The sequence below is a fragment of the Haematobia irritans genome, chromosome 3 (genome assembly GCF_050003625.1).
Source record: "Haematobia irritans isolate KBUSLIRL chromosome 3, ASM5000362v1, whole genome shotgun sequence".
NCBI lineage: Eukaryota > Metazoa > Arthropoda > Insecta > Diptera > Muscidae > Haematobia > Haematobia irritans.
The window spans coordinates 131,972,670-131,992,560 of record NC_134399.1 but is presented as its reverse complement, the minus strand read 5'-3'; the positions used below and the strand labels follow the sequence as shown (position 1 = coordinate 131,992,560).

Genomic DNA, 19,891 nt, shown 5'->3' with positions numbered 1-19,891 from the left:
CATATATAGCTTTCGCTCGATTTACACTCATATGACCACAGAGGCCAATTTTTAACTCCGATTTAGTTGAAATTTTACACAGGCAGTAGAAGTAGCATTGTTGCTATGCGTGCCAAATTTCGTTGAAATCGGTTCAGATGTAGATATAGCTCCCATATATATGTTTTTCTGATTTCGACAAAAATGGTCAAAATACCAACATTTTCCTTGTAAAATCGCCACTGCTTAGTCGAAAAGTTGTAAAAATTACTCTAATTTTCCTAAACTTCTAATACATATATATCGAGCGATAAATCATAAATAAAATTTTTTGAAGTTTCCCTTAAATTGCTTCAGATTTAAACGTTTCCCATATTTTTTTACTAACATTGTGTTCCACCCTAGTGCATTAGCCGACTTAAATTTTGAGTCTATTGATTTAGTAGAAGTCTATCAAATTCTGTCCAGATCGAGTGATATTTAAATGTATGTATTTGGGACAAACCTTTATATATAGCCCCCAACACATTTGGCGGATGTGATATGGTATCGAAAATTTAGATTTACAAAGTGGTGCAGGGTATAATATAGTCGGCCCCGCCCGATTTTAGACTTTCTTACTTGTTTTTTACTAAGATTGTGTTCCACCCTAGTGCATTAGCCGAGTCTTTTTGAGTCTATAGATTTTGTAGAAGTCTATCAAATTCTGTCCAGATCGAGTGATATTTAAATGTATGTATTCGGGACAAACCTTTATATATAGCCCCCAACACATTTGACGGATGTGATATGGAATTGAAAATTTATATCTACAAAGTGGTACAGGGTATAATATAGTCGGCCCCGCCCGACTTTAGACTTTCCTTACTTGTTTTTAAAGAAATTGAATTTTGATAAAATTTTGTATACCAGTAAAATGTTGACAAAATTTTTTTATAGAAATAAAATTTTGAAGAAAATTCTAAAGAAATAAACTGTTGATGAAATTCAATAGTAAAGTCAAAAGTAAGTCAACATCTTTAAAATTTTTAATTCTCCTTATGTACCCAAATAAATTGTAGCTATTAGGAGTGATCATAATATAATATATATCATTTCTTTCGGAGAAACATATTTTTCATAATAAAAACTTTAATAAAAAACCTGCAAATTAAGATTTGTTCATTTGAAAGTGTTTGGATAAAATTTTCTTCAAATTGTGGTAGATTATTTTTGGCTCGAGTGGTAACTATAACCAAAACCATAGAATCGCATTCATTTGTATGTTCAGCAATTTATTTGTCGTATGGAAACCTCGACACGTTTTATCGCACAGAACTCAATTAAGTGGAAATGCCACATTAAGAGCGTAATTTTTTTCGCCAATTTCATATTCACAACAGAGTCACAATAGAATCCAAAAAAAGTACGCTAGATGGAAACTTTAGTGCTGCTACTGTTGCCGTAGTCGACATTCATTTATTTGGTGAGTATTTAACTTTTTCACTGTGGTTGCCCCCAACCCTTTTTTTCACATTATACTCGTCTTTTTTTCAAAAGCAATTTTGTGGGATTTTTGTAGCAGATGGTTCACCAAGTGATTGTTTCAGTTGTATGCTTTGAACTAATTTTGAAGGAAATTTTATGGGTTTGTGCAAAAACGTGGTCCCTTTGCCACTGAGATATTAGCTTTATGGGATATGAAGGAAAAAAGAATAATTATTCCTTTTTCAAAGAACTATACGACTGGCAATAATGTTTGGTAGAATCCAGTGATGTGCTCTATGAAGATTTTAGGCTTAGAATTGTACGTTCTTTCACTTATCGAATATGAAAAAAATGATTCTTTGAGGAGAACTGTATTTTGACTATAACAGATCATCCAGTTTAGAAACACTATTTTGGAAATCCATGCTGATATTTCGCTGTCTACTTTTCTCATCAGTTTGAGAGTGTCTCTGACATTTTTCAATGGCTTCTCCTTCCTCTGATTGTTGCATCCTTATTTTTGGAAGAGGATGTATGGTCACAATGAACATTGATAGTATGAAACAAAACGAAAATTAAAAAAACTAAAAGATATTGAACATTTTCGCAAAATTAAATATCATTTTATTTGTATAGCAAATTTTCTCAAAATTTTATTTCTGACTTTTCTAAAAATTTTTATTTCTATAGAAAATTTTCGCAAAATTTCCATAGAAAAATTTTTGTCAAAATTTTATTTCTATAGAAAATGTTGTCAAATTTTATTTCTATAGAAAGCTTAGTCAAAACTTTATTTCTATAGAAAAATTTGTCAAAATTTTATTTCTATAGAAAATATTGTCAAAATTTTATTTCTATAGAAAATTTTGTCAAAATTTTATTTCTATAGAAAATTGTGTCAAAAGGTTATCAAAATTTATTTATTTCAATAGAACATTTTGTCAAAATTTATTTACTTCTATAGAAAATACTGTCAAAATTTTATTTATATAAAAGATTTTGTCATAATTTTATATTTATAGAAAATTTTCTAAAATTTTTATTTCTATGCCAAATTTTGTCAACATTTTATTTCTATAGAAAATTTTGTCAAAATTTTATTTCTTAGACATTTTTATCAAAATTTTATTTCTATAGAAAAATTTGTCAACATTTTATTTCTATAGAAAATTTTTGTTATCAAAATTTATTTATTTCAATAGAACATTTTGTCAAAATTTATTTACTTCTATAGAAAATACTGTCAAAATTTTATTTATATAAAAGATTTTGTCATAATTTTATATTTATAGAAAATTTTCTAAAATTTTTATTTCTATGCAAAATTTTGTCAACATTTTATTTCTATCGAAAATTTTGTCAACATTTTATTTCTATAGAAAATTTTGTCACAATTTTATTTCTTAGACATTTTTATCAAAATTTTATTTCTATAGAAAATTTTGTCAACATTTTATTTCTATAGAAAATTTTGTCAAAATTTTGTCATAATTTTATATTTATAGAAAATTTTGTAAAATTTTTATTTCTATGCAAAATTTTGTCAACATTTTATTTCTATCGAAAATATTGTCAACATTTTATTTCTATAGAAAATTTTGTCAAAATTTTATTTCTTAGACATTTTTATCAAAATTTTATTTCTATAGAAAATTTTGTCAACATTTTATTTCTATAGAAAATTTTGTCAAAATTTTATTCCTATAGAAAATTTTGTCAAAATTTTATTTCTATAGAAAATTTTGTCAAAATTTGATTTCTATTGAAAATTTTGTCAAAATTTTATTTCCATAGAAAATTTTGTCAAAATTTTATTTCTATAGAAAACTTTGTGAAAATTTTATTTCTATAGAAAATTTTGACAAAATTTTATTTCTATAGAAAATTTTGTCAAAATTTATTTATTTCTATAGAAAATATTGTCAACATTTTATTTATTTAACAAATTTTGTCATAAGTTTATATTTATAGAAAATTTTGTAAAATTTTTATTTCTATGCAAAATTTTGTCAACATTTTATTTCTATCGAAAATTTTGTCAACATTTTATTTCTATAGAAAATTATGTCAAAATTTTATTTCTTAGAAATTTTTAGCAAAATTTTATTTCTATAGAAAATTTTGTCAACATTTTATTTCTATAGAAAATTTTGACAAAATTTTATTTCTATAGAAAAGTTTGACAAAATTTTATATCTTAGAAATTTTTATCAAAATTTTATTTCTATAGAAAATTTTGTCAAAAATAACTTAACCAACAGAGGAAAAGAATGTTTGTCAAATTTATTTGGGCAAAGCCCTATAGACTGCAAGCTGGTTGGATGGACGCACGCTTCGGATCCTCTACTCATCAGCATCCTCTACTTACAGGAAACCTATCAACCAAATATCAGAATAATTTCGGGCAGTTCACTAAACTCAAAGTAAATCACACGTGAACTTTCCGAAAAATTATATTCCTATAGAAAATTTTGTGAGAATTTTATTTCTATAAAAAATTTTTCCAAAATTTTATTTCTATAGAAAATTTTGTCACAATTTTATTTTTCTACAGAAAATGTTGTCAAAATTTTATTTCTATAGAAAAATTTTTCAAAATTGTATTTCTACAGAAAATTTTGTCAAAATTTTATTTCTACAGAAAATTTTGTCAAAATTTTATTTTGATAGAAAATTTTTTCAAAATTGCATTTCTATAGAAAATTTTGTCAAAATTTTATTTCTAAAGAAAACTTTTTCAAAAATTTTATTTCTAAAGAACTTTTTTTCAAAAAAATATTTCTATAGAACATTTTGTGAAAATTTTATTTCTATAAAAAATTTTCTCAAAATTTTATTCTATAGAAAATTTTGTTAAAATTTTATTTCTACAGAAAATTTTGTCAAAATTTAATTTTTATAGAAAATTTTGTCAAAATTTTATTACTAAAGAAATTTTTGTCAAAATTTTATTTCTATAGAAAATTTTGTCAAATTTTTATTTCTGTAGAAAATTTTGTCAAAATTTTATTGCTAAAGAAAATTTTTTCAAAAATTGGATTTCTAAAGAAAATTTTTTCAAATATTTTATTTCTAAAGAAAATTTTGTCAAAATTTTATTTCTGTGGAAAGTTTTATCAAAATTTAATTTCTATAGAAAATTTTGTCAAAATTTTATTTCTATAGAAAAAGTGTTTTCAAAATTCTATTTCTTTAGAAAATTACGCCAAAGTTTTATGTCTATAGAAAATTTTGTCAAAATTGTATTTCTATAGAAAATTTTATCAAAATTTTATTTCTATCGAAAATTTTGTCAAAATTTTATTTCTAAAGAAAATTTTCGCAAAATTAACTTAACCAACAGAGGAAAATAATGTTTGTCAAATTTATTTGGGCAAAGCCCTATAGGCTGCAAGTTGGTTGGATGAACCTTCCGAAAAATTTTATTTCTATAAATAATTTTGTCAAAATTTTATTTCTATAGAAAATTTTGTCATAATTTTATTTCTATAGAAAATTTTTCAAAATTGTATTTCTACAGAAAATTTTGTCAAAATTTTATTTCTACAGAAAATTTTGTCAAAATTTTATTTTGATAGAAAATTTTTTCAAAATTGCATTTCTATAGAAAATTTTGTCAAAATTTTATTTCTAAAGAAAACTTTTTCAAAAATTTTATTTCTAAAGAACTTTTTTTAAAGATTTTTATTTCTATAGAACATTTTGTGAAAATTTTATTTCTATAAAAAATTTTCTCAAAATTTTATTCTACAGAAAATTTTGTCAAAATTTTATTTCTACAGAAAATTTTGTCAAAATTTTATTTCTATAGAAAAGTTTGTCAAAATTTTATTACTAAAGAAATTTTTGTCAAAATTTTATTTCTATAGAAAATTTTGTCAAATTTTTATTTCTGTAGAAAATTTTGTCAAAATTTTATTTCTATAGAAAATGTTGTCAAAATTTTATTTCTAAAGAAAATTTTTTCAAAAATTGGATTTCTAAAGAAAATTTTTTCAAATATTTTATTTCTAAAGAAAATTTTTTCAAACATTTTATTTCTATAGAATATTTTGTCAAAATTTTATTTCTGTGGAAAGTTTTATCAAAATTTTATTTCTATAGAAAATTTTGTCAAAATTTTATTTCTATAGAAAATTTTGTCAAAATTTTATTTATATATAAAAAATGTTTTCAAAATTCTATTTCCTTAGAAAAGTACGCCAAAGTTTTATGTCTAAGAAAATTTTGTCAAAATTGTATTTCTATAGAAAATTTTATTTCTATAGAAAGTTTTATCAAAATTTTATTTCTATCGAAAATTTTTTCAAAATTTTATTTCTAAAGAAAATTTTCGCAAAATTAACTTAACCAACAGGGGAAAATAATGTTTGTCAAATTTATTTAGGCAAAGCCCTATAGGCTGCAAGTTGGTTGGATGAACCTTCCGAAAAATTTTATTTCTATAAAAAATGTTGTCAAAATTTTATTTCTATAGAAAATTTTGTCAAAATTTTATTTCTATTGAAAATTGTTTCAAAATTGTATTTCTATAGAAAGTTTTGTCAAAATTTTGTTTCTACAGAAAATTTTGTCAAAATTTTATTTCTACAGAAAATGTTGTCAAAATTTTATAGAAATTTTTTTAAAAATTGTATATCTATAGAAAATTTTATCAATATTTTATTACTAAAGAAAACTTTTTCAAAAATATTATTTCTAAAGATTTTTTTTTCAAAAATTTTATTTCTATAGAAAATTTTGTCAAGATTTTATTTCTATATTTCTATAGAAAATTTTATCAAAATTTTATTTCTATAGAAAATTTTGTCAAAATTTTATTTCTGTAGAAAATTTTGTCAAAATTTATTTCTGTAGAAAATTTTTCCAAATTTTATTTATATAGAAAATTTTTATTTCTATACATTTATAATTTATACTTGATAGAGTATACAACAAAATATCTATAATATGTTCTTGTTCCATATACGGAGAATAGAGCCAGCTTGATTTCATTTTATTGTCTCCCATGTACCTGGCTTTCATAAAGTATACTAATTCTTTGCCAACTTCCAACTAAGCATACAGGCCAGCTTTTGGATGTGGACCACATTGTATCCCAATATGGACTTCTAATGTTTTTGTTGCTGCTTTAGTGATTGTAGTAGTAATTTGCCTGGTTATAAATTTTATCACAGCAATGAGAATACTTGGGTATATCCTTCGTAGAGTTTTATGACTATCCGGCATTTTTTAATAAAGAAAAACAAACAAAAAAAGAATGAAGAAAAGAGAATAGAGGAGGAGGACGAGGACGAGGTGAGATATCTAAGGTCCTAATGGACGACGTTAAAGAACGAAAGCAAGGACTAATTAAATGACCACCTGTGTCTACAACTTAATTGAGAATTAATTGGCTTACTTCTGTCATGGGGTGGCTGGCTTAGACTGTCGTCCAGTGTCTCCTTGCTGTTGAAGCGAAAGTGTTCCTGCAGGAAGAGAGTTTAATCATGGATGCGAATATCATGGCATTGCCGTCATATCTTATACAGAGCCACGACGATGACATTAATAAGTTCCCCACTTGTCCTCTGTTCGGTAGCTCCCCTTATCTATGAATCATTAGTGCCACTGGGTGGTACATTTTAAGGACTTGTATTCTTCACTAGGGAGTTGCTAAAGAATTTTGATGCCATTTGTCAAAGGCATAAGAATTAGAAAACAAAAATAGCTGCTTTTCTTTAAATGACCAAAAGTTAATTTAGGCCATGGCAATAAACAAAAAAATGTGGAATTATTTGCTATTCTGGCTCAAGGTGAACCCCATATGACACTAGGGCCAATTTAATTATATTTTAGTGTATGGAATTATTCTGCTTTGAAAAAGTTTTCTTGACTTTAATATTTTTTGGGTACGTAAGTTAAATGAACTAAAAAAGGTTAAAATTATGCAAAAGTGAAAGATTTACTAAATTCGTGTCTCTCACAAGATAGTTCAGAATTTCTTAAATTTTTTTAAATTTTACCAACAATGCGCCCATCTTGAAATTCTTATGCCACTAAAGACATTTTTGCAATTTTGAACTCCAATTTTTTCCTTTTTGCTACGAAATTTTCCAAGTAAAGAAAATAATTAAATCTAATTTTTTTTTTTTAATTTGTCAAAAAATATTTACTCATTTTTGTGAAACCGGCGTGACATTGGCATTTTTAATACAGTTTCCTTAAAAATTTCTAAATTAAACCAAATTTTTCTAAACTTAACCAAAATGTTCCTTCTGTTGACATCACAGTTTTTTGAATGCAACTAAGGAAACTACACTGAAAAAAAGTTTACTTGGATTCAAAGTTTCAAAGAGTTTTCCTTAACGATTTTGATATTGATTCCGAGCCAAAGAAGCGAAGAAATACACCCATTGTTAGAAAAATATGTTTTTCATATGTTCCGATATAAACAAAATGTGTATCGGGCACAATTTTAAAACACAATATATTTAAGTGCAAACATGTAATGTTCCTAAACTAACACTAAATGTTTGGGACATCTATGTTAATATGTTAGAATATATTATGTTTGGGGCATGAATGTTTCATAAAAATCATATGTGTGAATGCAAACATATATAAATTTACAAATTTCGACTAAACATACATATGTTGTGATATTTTATTCAAAGCGACAGAGAGAGAGAGTATAGAGAAAGAAATAGAGATGGAAATCGGGAGAGTTGACGAAAGATATCAACATAACAAAGCGAAATGTTGTTTCGGAACACTGTTTTATGATAAGGTCAAAAATTTGATATGCTTAAGTCTAAATATTATTTAATTTGAATAAAAACCAAGAGAACGAAGAGAATAGGCATTTGAAAAACAAACGGCATATGTTTTCGCCTTGAGAGCAGCATTTTATGTATGTGTAGACATGTGTTTTGTTTATCATTTTGGCATTATGGGCACAATTTTTTTTCTTGGTTCGTTAAAAAAAATCAGGGGTCTTCATAAAAATAACGAAAGGTCACTCACTATACTCTTTTTAGAGTCGGGACCGTAAAATGAAATAAGGAGGGAATAGTGAAAAATTACAAAGTAAAATGTATAAAAACATAGTTTAGTTCCTCTTTATTAATAAGTAGTCCACGAGGAGTTGACGGACACCTTCAAATATAAAAGCGGCATTAAGTTCGAGTTTTGCAGCTAAAACAATTTAAAAAGCTTATTTTCTTTAAAATGAATTATTAAAGAAAAATAAAAATGGCATTCTAGAGCGATGATGTTAAATGCTAGTAAAAAACTGTTCACCTAAATAAATTTATGTTTATATTATAAAATTATTTATGTATGTTTATACTCGACTCCTCGTTCTTCTATTGTTCGAGTTTTTGAATTCCTTTCAAATTTTAAAGTTTTGTACCAAAAACAGTTTTTTGTTACAAAATTGTTATTTTTGCAATAAAAAAAAAAAAAACAAGTATATACGGCCGTAAGTTCGGCCAGGCCGAAGCTTATGTACCCTCCACCATGGATTGCGTAGAAACTTCTACTGAAGACTGTCATCCACAATCGAATAACTTGGGTTGCGGTAACACTTACCGATGGCAAGGTATCTTAAAACTTCCTAACACCGTCTTCTAAATTACAAGGTAGTCCATACGTAGTATATATTAAACTAAAAAGGCCGATTAAATACGTATATAATTAAGTTTAAAGTTTCTATAGAACTAAAATTTTGACAAAAGAGAATTTTGACAACATTTTCTATAGAAGTAAAATTTGGAAAAAATTTTCTATAGAAATAAAATTTGGAAAAAATTGTCGATAGAAATAAAATTTTGACAAAATTTTCTATAGAAATAAAATGTTGACAAAATTTTCTATGGAAATAAAATGTTGACAAAATTTTCTATAGAAATAAAATTTTGACAAAATTTTCTATAGAAATAAAATTTTTTACAAAATTTTATAAAGAAATAAAATTTTGACAACATTGTCTATAGAAATAAAATTGTGACAAAATTTTCTATAGAAATAAAATGTTGACAAAATTTTCTATAGAAATAAAATTTTGACAAAATTTTCTATAGAAATAAAATTTTGACAAAATTTTCTATAGAAATAAAATTTTGACAAAATTTTCTATAGAAATAACATTTTGACAAAATTTTCTATAGAAATAACATTTTGACAATGTTTTCCATAAAAATAAAATTTTGGTGGATTATTTTTGGCTCGAGTGGCAACCATGCATATGAACCGATATGGACCAATTTTTGTGTGATTGGGGATCGGCTATATATAAATATAGACCGATATGGACCAATTTTGGCATGGATATTAGCGGCCTTATACTAACACCACGTTGCAAATTTCAACCGGATCGGATGAATTTTGCTCCTCCAAGAGGGTCCGGAGATCAAATCTGGGGAACGGTTTATAAAGCGGCTATATATAATTATGGACCGATATGGACCAATTTGTGCATGCTCATTAGAGAACATATACCAACACCATGTGCCAAATTTCAGCCGGATCGGATGAAATTTTCGTTTCTTAGAGGCTCCGCAAGCCAAATCGGGGGAACGGTTTATAAGGCGGCTATATATAATTATGGACCGATATGGACCAATTTGTGCATGCTCATTAGAGAACATATACCAACACCATGTGCCAAATTTCAGGCGGATCGGATGAAATTTTCGTTTCTTAGAGGCTCCGCAAGCCAAATCGGGGGATCGGTTTATATGGGGGCTATATATAATTATGAACCGATGTAGACCAATTTTTGCATGGTCATTAGAAAACATATACCAATACCATGTACCAAATTTCAGCCGGATCGGATGAAATTTGCTTCTTTTAGAGGCTCCGCAAGCCAAATCGGGGGATCGGTTTATATGGGGGCTATATATAATCATGGACCGATGTGGACCAATTTTTGTATGGTTGTTAGAGACCATATACTACATCATGTACCAAATTTCAGCCGGATCGGATGAACAAAAATATTTCGTGGAAGTGAAAATTACGAGTATGTTAGGGAATGAGCACAATCGTCTTTGGGAAAAATTCTTCCAAGCATATAATATTTTTGGGCTCAAAATGCTTCCAAATATATAATATGGTCACATAAAACAAACATATTAATGTTTCGGCAGTATCCAATAATATACGTGCTTCCTGCAAAATATGTTTGGAACATATGTTAAAGAAGCGATTTTTTTTTTGAGGGTGCTAAGGATGCATTTAAGATGCAATTCTCTTAATTTTGCATCTTAAAAAAAAAATCTTCCTAAAATCCAGGGTTGTGAAGTCGAGCCAATTTAGCTCAACTCTAGCATTTTGCATCAGCCTAGACTACGACTCCGGAGAAATAAAATTTTGACAAAATTTTCTATATAAATAAAATTTTTACAAAATTTTCTATTGAAATAAAAATTTGAGAAAATTTTCTATAATATACATTTCTGAGAACATTTTTCATACATATAAAATGTTGACAAAATATTCCATAGAAATTAGATTTTGGAAACATTTTTTATAGAAATAAAATTTTGACAAAATTTTCTATAGAAATAAAATTTTGATAAAATTTTCTATAGAAATAAAATTTTGACAAAATTTTCTATAGAAATAAAATTTTGACAAAATTTTCTATAGAAATAAAATTTTGACAAATTTTTCTCTAGAAATAAAATTTTGACAAAAGTTTTTATAGAAATAAAATTTTGACAAAATTTTTTATAGAAATAAAATTTTGACAAAATTTTCTATTGAAATAAAAACTTGAGAAAATTTTCTATAAACTATATTTTTGAGAACATTTTTCATAGATATAAAATGTTGACAAAATATTCCATAGAAATAAAATTTTGAGAAAATTTTCTATAGAAATAAATTTTTGAAAAAAATTACATAGTAAACAAAATTTTCTATAGAAATACAATTTTGACAAAATTTTCTATAGAAATAAAATTTTGGCAAAATTTTCGATTGAAATAAAATTTTTACAAAATTTTCTATAGAAATAAAATTTTCACAAAACTTTTTATAGAAATAAAATTTTGACAAAATATTCCATAGAAATACAATTTTGACAACATTTTTTATACAAATACAATTTTGACAAACTTTTCTATAGAAATAAAATTATTACAAAATTTTCTATAGAAATAAAATTTTGACGAAATTTTCTATAGAAATAAAATTTTGACAAAATTTTTTATAAAAATAAAATTTTGACCAAATTTTCTATAGAAATAAAATTTTGACAAAATTTTCTATAGAAATAAAATTTTTACAAAATTTTCTATAGAAATAAAATTTTGACAAAAAAATTTCCTTATAGAAATAAAATTTGACAAAATATTCCATAGAAATACAATTTTGACAACATTTTTTATACAAATACAATTTTGACAAACTTTTCTATAGATATAAAATTATTACAAAATTTTCTATAGAAATAAAATTTTGACGAAATTTTCTATAGAAATAAAATTTTGACAAAATTTTCTATAGAAATAAAATTTTGACAAAATTTTCTATAGAAATAAAATTTTGACAAAATTTTCTATAGAAATAAAATTTTGACAAAATTTTCTATAGAAATAAAATTTTGAAAAAAAAAAATTATATAGTAAATTTGAGAACATTTTGAGAACATTTTTCATAGATATAAAATGTTGTACAAAATTTCAGAACGATCGTTTCATTATTGAAGACTGTAGCGTGATTACAACAGAGAGACAGCCAGACAGAAAGAAGGAAAGACGGACATGGTTATATCGTTTTAAAATTTCTCCCTGATCAAGAATATATATACATTATATTTCGATGTGTTACAAACGGAATGACAAACTTTTTATACTCCCGTCACCATTCTATGGTGGTGGGTATAAAAATATTGTTGTGCTACCAAAGATTTCTGGTCGTTAAAATACGAATGTGCCTTTTGCTTAGTACAGAAGACGCATTTATCAGCTGTTTCGATAAATTTTTCGAAGTAACCGTTTTATGCTTATTATTAAATGATTCGACTTAAAAACAGCTATCATTACATGATATCCATGGCTTTAATAAAAAAATACATTGAAAAAAATATTTACGTGATATTAAAAATTACGCAACCTCAATTTTAGGATGCGCAATTTACAAAATATTAAGGACAAATTTCTTTAAAGTAGTAATATTTAAATTAAAAGACAGTTTATAATCTTTGCTTCAAAAATTTTATTCATTAAATTTAGGACTCGTTAAAGTTGCATGCCTATAAACTAAGAAAATTTTCCTTAAAGAAACACATTTTTGATTTAAAGAAATCGTCCTTAAATTAACTGAAATATTGAATCTCTAGATTTAAGATAAAAACGCTTAAAATATACTCAGACTTATTTTGAAGATTTATTTATTTAATTTAAAGTTTATTTTAAATTTTTTGTTGAAATTAAGAAAATATTTTTTTCTTCGAAGTATCCGTCATAATTTGGATTTTTAAACTCGCATTTGTTTGTACGTGAATAGCTTTATTAATATTCCGGAAAATAGAATGAAAATTCGATAAATGAGATCTGTATCCTAATTTTAATTTTATAGATCCTAGATTTAAAGTCAGAGAGGTCGCAAAAAAATTTCCTTATTTTAAAGAACTCGAACCTTTGGCTCGGAATCAATACCCAAATCCTTGGGAGCCACCGTGGTACAATGGTTAGCATGTCCGCCTTGCATACACAAGGTCGTGGGTTCGATTCCTGCATCGACCGAACACCAAAAAAGTTTTTCAGCGGTGGATCCCACCTCAGTAATGCACGCAGAGAAGGAATATGATCACCTCAAACATGTTTCAAGAGCAAAATGTTATTTTTGTATGGTGACCATGTAATATGTTTGTCACTAAAATGTTATTTTCTCGTCAAATATAACCTGCTTTCCGAGATCAGATACATGATTTCCGAGAAAATAACATGGTTGCGAAAACCATGTTACATGGTCACCACCCAAAAATAACATTTTGCTCTTAAAACATGTTTGAGGTGATCATATTCCTTCTCTGGGTGTGCTGGTGGCATTTCTGAGGGTTTCAAAGCATCTCTAAGTGATTTCACTGCCATGTGGAACGCCGTTCGGACTCGGCTATAAAAAGGAGGTCCTTGTCATTGAGCTTAACATGGAATCGGGCAGCACTCAGTGATAAGAGAGAAGTTCACCAATGCGCTATCACAATGGACTGAATAGTCTAACTCGTACGAAAATTGAACTAAATTCTGCTACACATTTTGAGATTTCCCCAAAGCGTTGTTACAACCAGGAAAATTTAATGTCCTGTTGTACTTTTTAACTACAGTTCACGAAATTACACCCTCTAATAGAAGAAAATATTAACTAACAGTTAAGAAGAAAATCATTGGCGCCAAATCATGACCATTTTAACCATACAGTAGTTCATTCTTAGTATTTTTTTCATATTGAACTTATGTGTACGGTCATCGAATTTTAGTTCATAAAATATTTGAGACATACTTGAAAAAAACGAACATTTCATTGGGCTTTGGAAAATTTTGCTAAAAGTAATAAAATTTAACCCTGTACAGTAGATAGGGTCGCGAAAAAAAGTTCATGCAGTCACCCCCCAGTTTTGTAGCATAGTTGAAGACAATTTCAGAACACTAAAAGTTTTTTTTTTCCGTGCACCCTACGACCCCCCGAAATGCAATTTACTGTACTGTGACGTCATTTGAAGTCCGATCGAAAAGAAACGCATATCGTTGTTCATGGTTGATCAGGGGCTATATTTCGTGCATTGGTCATTTTTGACTCCGACGTCAAATTTGAATTTTAATTTTTTTATTTCGCTTCGTATACCCCTATGATGCCCATTTCTTATAACCATTATAAAGATCTTATCAAAATATGAAACTTTTGCTTTGGAAGTATTTAATTATATTCATAAACAAAAAAGTTACAGAGATTTTAAAAAGTCAATAGGTCACCCTACACCATCAAATAGCTTTTGCTGTGTTGTCATGATATCCGATCGAAACCACATGCACATCGTTATTCACATCTACGAAATTAATTTGAAAGGTATTTAATATACACAAACTGTTTATCTGTAAATTTCTAACCGTATCATTGTATACATACTCGTTGTGTGCACTACGGCATTTTCTGCGTTATGCAAAGTTCTTGTGTTTTTGCTTGAACAACTTGAGAGCCTACTGTTTTAAAATCTAACAATCAATCTAACAATAAAAGTAAGTGGTAACGGAATTGTGGAAAATTACGAAGATCGTTATGCTGCTTACACATTGGTTAAATTTCTGCCTTTCAACATCTGACTACGCCGTATTTTTTTTTTTGCGTTTTCTTGTCATTTTCACAATGGTGAGCAATGTTGTCACATGAGTAAATACTTTAAACAAGAAAATATTAGATTAGATTTGAATTTGATTTGAGTACATTTCATGTTTATTAATTGTACAATTTTATTATGCGGCTAACAACTTTTTAGAATTAATTTATAACAAATCCTGTCTAGAATCAAGTTTACTATGTTGTTGGCGACTTTTAATTTTGGATATTATATAACCCAATCGTTTATCGTCTGTAACATGACTAGTAGATTCATTTTTAACACTTGCGGTGCCTGCTTTCTTTAAATATAAAAGGAATTCAATAACTTGATGATTTGTTGGTAATTTAGTTTTGTCGATAACCCGAGCTTCGAATTTCATTTTGTTTTCACTTTTTTCAAATACTATCAACAGCCTTCTCTCACAAAAATATGGACAGACTTAAGAAATCATGTAGCGAAAGTGTTTGTTAGATTTTTTGCTAGAAGAATTTGAGAGCCTACTGTTCTCAAATTGTTCTAGCAAAAACACATGCACTTTGCATAACGCAGAAAATGCCGTAGTGCACACAACGAGTATGTATACAATGATACGGTTAGAAATTTACAGATAAACAGTTTGTGTGTATTAAATACCTTTCAAATTAATTTCGTAGATGTGAATAACGATGTGCATGTGGTTTCGATCGGATATCATGACAACACAGCAAAAGCTATTTGATGGTGTAGGGTGACCTATTGACTTTTTAAAATCTCTGTAACTTTTTTGTTTATGAATATAATTAAATACTTCCAAAGCAAAAGTTTCATATTTTGATAAGATCTTTATAATGGTTATAAGAAATGGGCATCATAGGGGTATACGAAGCGAAATAAAAAAATTAAAAATCAAATTTGACGTCGGAGTCAAAAATGACCAATGCACGAAATATAGCCCCTGATCAACCATGAACAACGATATGCGTTTCTTTTCGATCGGACTTCAAATGACGACACAGCACAGTAAATTGTATTTCGGGGGGTCGTAGGGTGCACGGAAAAAAAAAAGTTTTCGTGTTCTGAAATTGTCTTCAAATATGCTACAAAACTGGGGGGTGACTGCATCAACTTTTTTTTTTGCCTTAGGCCGTGACCCTACCTACTGTACAGTCATCCTTATTTTTTGTACATTAACGTCATCCTTCGTCATTTTGACTACGGCTCATTTCAAGACGCTATAATTTTCATCGTGAGCGAAAAAGTGAACCAAACTTGAATTTATTTTCTTATTCAGTTTGGTTTTAAGTAGTATAACACAAAAATTCGTAAAACGGTCGAATTAGTATAACTTAAATTTACCATTTCCCAATAGACTAAAATGCATTTTAAATCGAAAATGAAATTACGTGTCGTCATTTTGACGAATGATGACTGTCTAGGGTTAACTACTAACAAATAATTTTTTTACAATAAAAATAAGTTAAATTTAGCGTTAGTTTAACAATGGAATTGTTTTTTTCTGTGTATCTTTATTGTTAAGTTTTCGCTTCTTTCACTCGGTGTGAGTACCTTCAAATCAAAATATATCGATCCAAATAGACTTGTTTTAGTGTACATGTAGAATAAGTCAAAACTTCGTTTTATGAGTTTACAAAAACATCAGATTCCCCATTGCATCATATATTGAACTTATATTTCTAATTAAATACAAATAGAATAAATTTCATAAATAAAAATATATTGTTGGCCCATGAGGGGATCGAACCCGCGACCTTCGCGTTATTAGCACGACGCTCTAACCAACTGAGCTAATGGGCCATATGCTTATCAGGTGACATAAACAAGTTTTATTTTTCAAATGTACGCCCCTTTCCCCCCGCAACGCTACGCCAATATCTAATGTGGTTATTTAAAACCCATGTCCAGTGTTGTGTTGTGTGAATAATTAGATTATCTAGCAAATAGATAGAATCTAACAGATACACACAGTGTGAACGACAATACAAACGTATGCCCTAAACTATCTTCAAATATAAAATACTAACAAAAAAAGTTATATTTTTCATATGAAAAAGTTTTGTTATGCGATTTCCAATTCATATGAAATTCATTCACAATTTGATTTACCAAGTCAGGGGGCTAATCACGGCATTCGATATCGAATTCATAATCGTATCGAAAAAATTGTCGATACGATTAAAAGTTTGGATCACGGCATTCGATCGAAATTTGATGCAATTTCTCTAGCATTGCCCACAGCAAAAAACGAAGCAGAACAAAATGAAATGACAAAAATAAGTTATCGGCACAAAATAGAATGAAGATTTCAAAGTAAAAAGTAAATTGTATTGCATTATATCTTGTGGACCCATATCTCTTTTTACATTCCTCCGAATTCCTTCCTAATTGGAGGATGAGATAAATATAAAATAATTCGGCGACAAATAAGGAATAAAAGTGCGCATTGTTATTGGTGTAAGTACATGGGTTTGAAATTGTGTGCACTGTTAGAAAGTCACCTTTGGAGGCTCAATGGACGATTTCGGCTGACGAAGGAGGCGTTCAAATGGAAAATAATTTTTGGTGGCACGTCAACGTCAATTTTATCGCTTTACAATTGTCTGCCGTCTTAAAACCTTTTGCCACCGTGGTGCAATGGTTAGCATGCCCGCCTTGCATACACAATGTCGTGGGTTCGATTCCTGCTACGACCAAACACCAAAAAGTTTTTCAGCGGTGGATTATCCCACCTCAGTAATGCTGGTGACATTTCTGAGGTTTCAAAGCTTCTCTAAGTGGTTTCACTGCAATGTGGAACGCCGTTCGGACTCGGCTATAAAAAGGAGGTCCCTTGTCATTGAGCTTAACATGGAATCGGGCAGCACTCAGTGATAAGAGAGAAGTTCACCACTGTGGTATCACAATGGACTGAATAGTCTAAGTGAGCCTGATACATCGGGCTGCCACATAACCTAACCTAACCTAAAACCTTTTGCCAGTGGAAATGAAGCCTTCATCATTCATTCAGAAGCGTTATTTTGTCACGGAAAGGTACGGTAATTGGTTGATCACAATCTCTTGGATATCGGTCTAGCAGCATGTGCCCTTTATATATGGTTCTTTGCCAAGCTAGGATGCTCGCTCCCGAACTCGAATATGACCAATTTTTGTTTAACTTATTGGAGTTGCATTAGTCCTAAATATTCAAAATATGTTAATTACATGTAAATTTACTACAAATTACCAACAATTCGAACTAAAACTAATATCTTTTACTATTCCTATATGGCGAAAACAATGTAAAAAACAAGTGAAAAATATTTTACGATTGCAATTTACCAATCGAAAAAATTGTCGATCAAAAAAACTCGATATCGACTCCCGTGATCCGAAAAATTTAGATTTCGATCAAAAGTTCTCGATATCGAATGCCGTGATTAGCCCCCAGAATTGGTTTCTTAATTACAATGGACTGACATGATTTGATATTCGTTTAACAAAATATTAATTTATCTATATAAGAAATGTCAACATTCTTGAAAAATACGTTTCGCGAAGTAGGCTTCTTCCCTCACATTTGCTTTTTATACCCTTCACCACTACTGTGATATAGGGTATAATAAGTTTGGGCGTTTGCTATTTTGGAAATTTGGTAGTTTTTCCAAAGGCACAACTTTAAAAGTTCTTCCAAAAATGTTCTCCCAAAGATGTTCTTTATCTTAACTACACAGGATATTCTTTTAATTCGATTTTTATACCCTCCACCATAGGATGGGGGTATATCACCTTTGTCATTCCGTTTGTAACACATCGAAATATTGCTCTAAGACCCCATAAAGTATATATATTCTGCATCGTGGTGAAATTCTGAGGCGATCTGAGCATGTCCGTCCGTCTGTTGAAATCACGCTAACTTCCGAACGAAACAAGCAATCGACTTGAAACTAGGCACAAGTAGTTGCTATTGATGTAGGTCGGTTGTTATTGCAAATGGGCCAAGTCGGTCCACTTTTACCTATAGCCCCCATATAAACGGACCCCCAAATTTGGCTTGCAGACCCTCTAAGAGAAGCAAATTTCATCCGATCCGGTTGAGATTTGGTACATGGTCTCTAACAACCATGCAAAAATTGGTCCACATCGGTCCATAATTATATATAGCCACCATATAAACCGATCCCCCGATTTGGCTTATGGAGCCTCTAAGAGAAGCAAATTTCATCCGATCTTGCTGAAATTTGGTACATGATGTTAGTATACGGCCTTTAACAACCATGCAAAAATTAGTCCACATCGGTCCATAATTATATCTAGCCCCCATATAAACCGATCTCCAGATTTGACCTCCGGAGCCCCGTGGAAGGGCAAAATTCATCCGATTCGGTTGAAATTTGGTACGTGGTGTTAGTATGTGGTATCCAACAACCACGCATGAATTGGTTCATATCAGTCCATAATTATATATAGCCCCCATATAAACCGATCCCCAGATTTGACCTCCGGTGCCTTTTGGAGAAGCACAATTCATCCGATCTGGTTGAAATTTGGTACGTGGTGTTAGTGTATGGTATCCAACAACCATGCCTGAATTGGTTCATATCAGTCCTTAATTATATATAGCCCCCATATAAACCGATCCCCAGATTTGACCTCCGGTGCCTTTTGGAGAAGCACAATTCATCTGATCTAGTTGAAATTTGGTACGTGGTGATATTTAACAACCATGGCAAAATTGGTCCATATTAGTCCATAATCATATATAGCCCCCATATAAAACGATCCCGAGATTTGGTTTTGTAGCCTCTTGGAGGAGCAAATTTCATCCAAGTCAGTTGAAATTTGGTACATTGTGCTAGTATATGGCCGTTAACAACCATGCCTAACTAGGTCCATATTGGTCTATAGTTATATATAGCCTTCAGATAAATCGATCCCCAATCACACAAAAATTGGTCCATATCAAGATCATAATTGTATATAGTCCCCATATAAGCGACCCCCATATTTCAATTGTGGCTCCCTACGTACCGTGCAAAAGTCCATATCGATTCGTAATTATTTATAGACTTACCTACATAAATACCTTTTTTGTCTAATATATACCACGTATGGAATAACACACAATTTAGAAAACGATGT

General features: G+C 28.9%; 2 protein-coding genes and 1 non-coding gene across 3 annotated transcripts in view; 1 reads left to right on the top strand and 2 right to left on the bottom strand.

Moving 5' to 3' along the window:
• Positions 1-19,891, top strand: part of LOC142228753 (putative cytochrome P450 313a4) — a 170,909-nt gene that overhangs the window by 103,633 nt on the left and 47,385 nt on the right. The gene's annotated exons all lie outside the window — the stretch shown is intronic.
• LOC142231191 (putative cytochrome P450 313a4) overlaps positions 1-19,891 on the bottom strand; it is a 169,246-nt gene that overhangs the window by 143,141 nt on the left and 6,214 nt on the right. The window lies entirely within an intron of this gene.
• On the bottom strand, positions 16,497-16,570 carry TRNAI-AAU (transfer RNA isoleucine (anticodon AAU)). The gene has a single exon. It is a non-coding gene; the product is annotated as a tRNA-Ile (tRNA).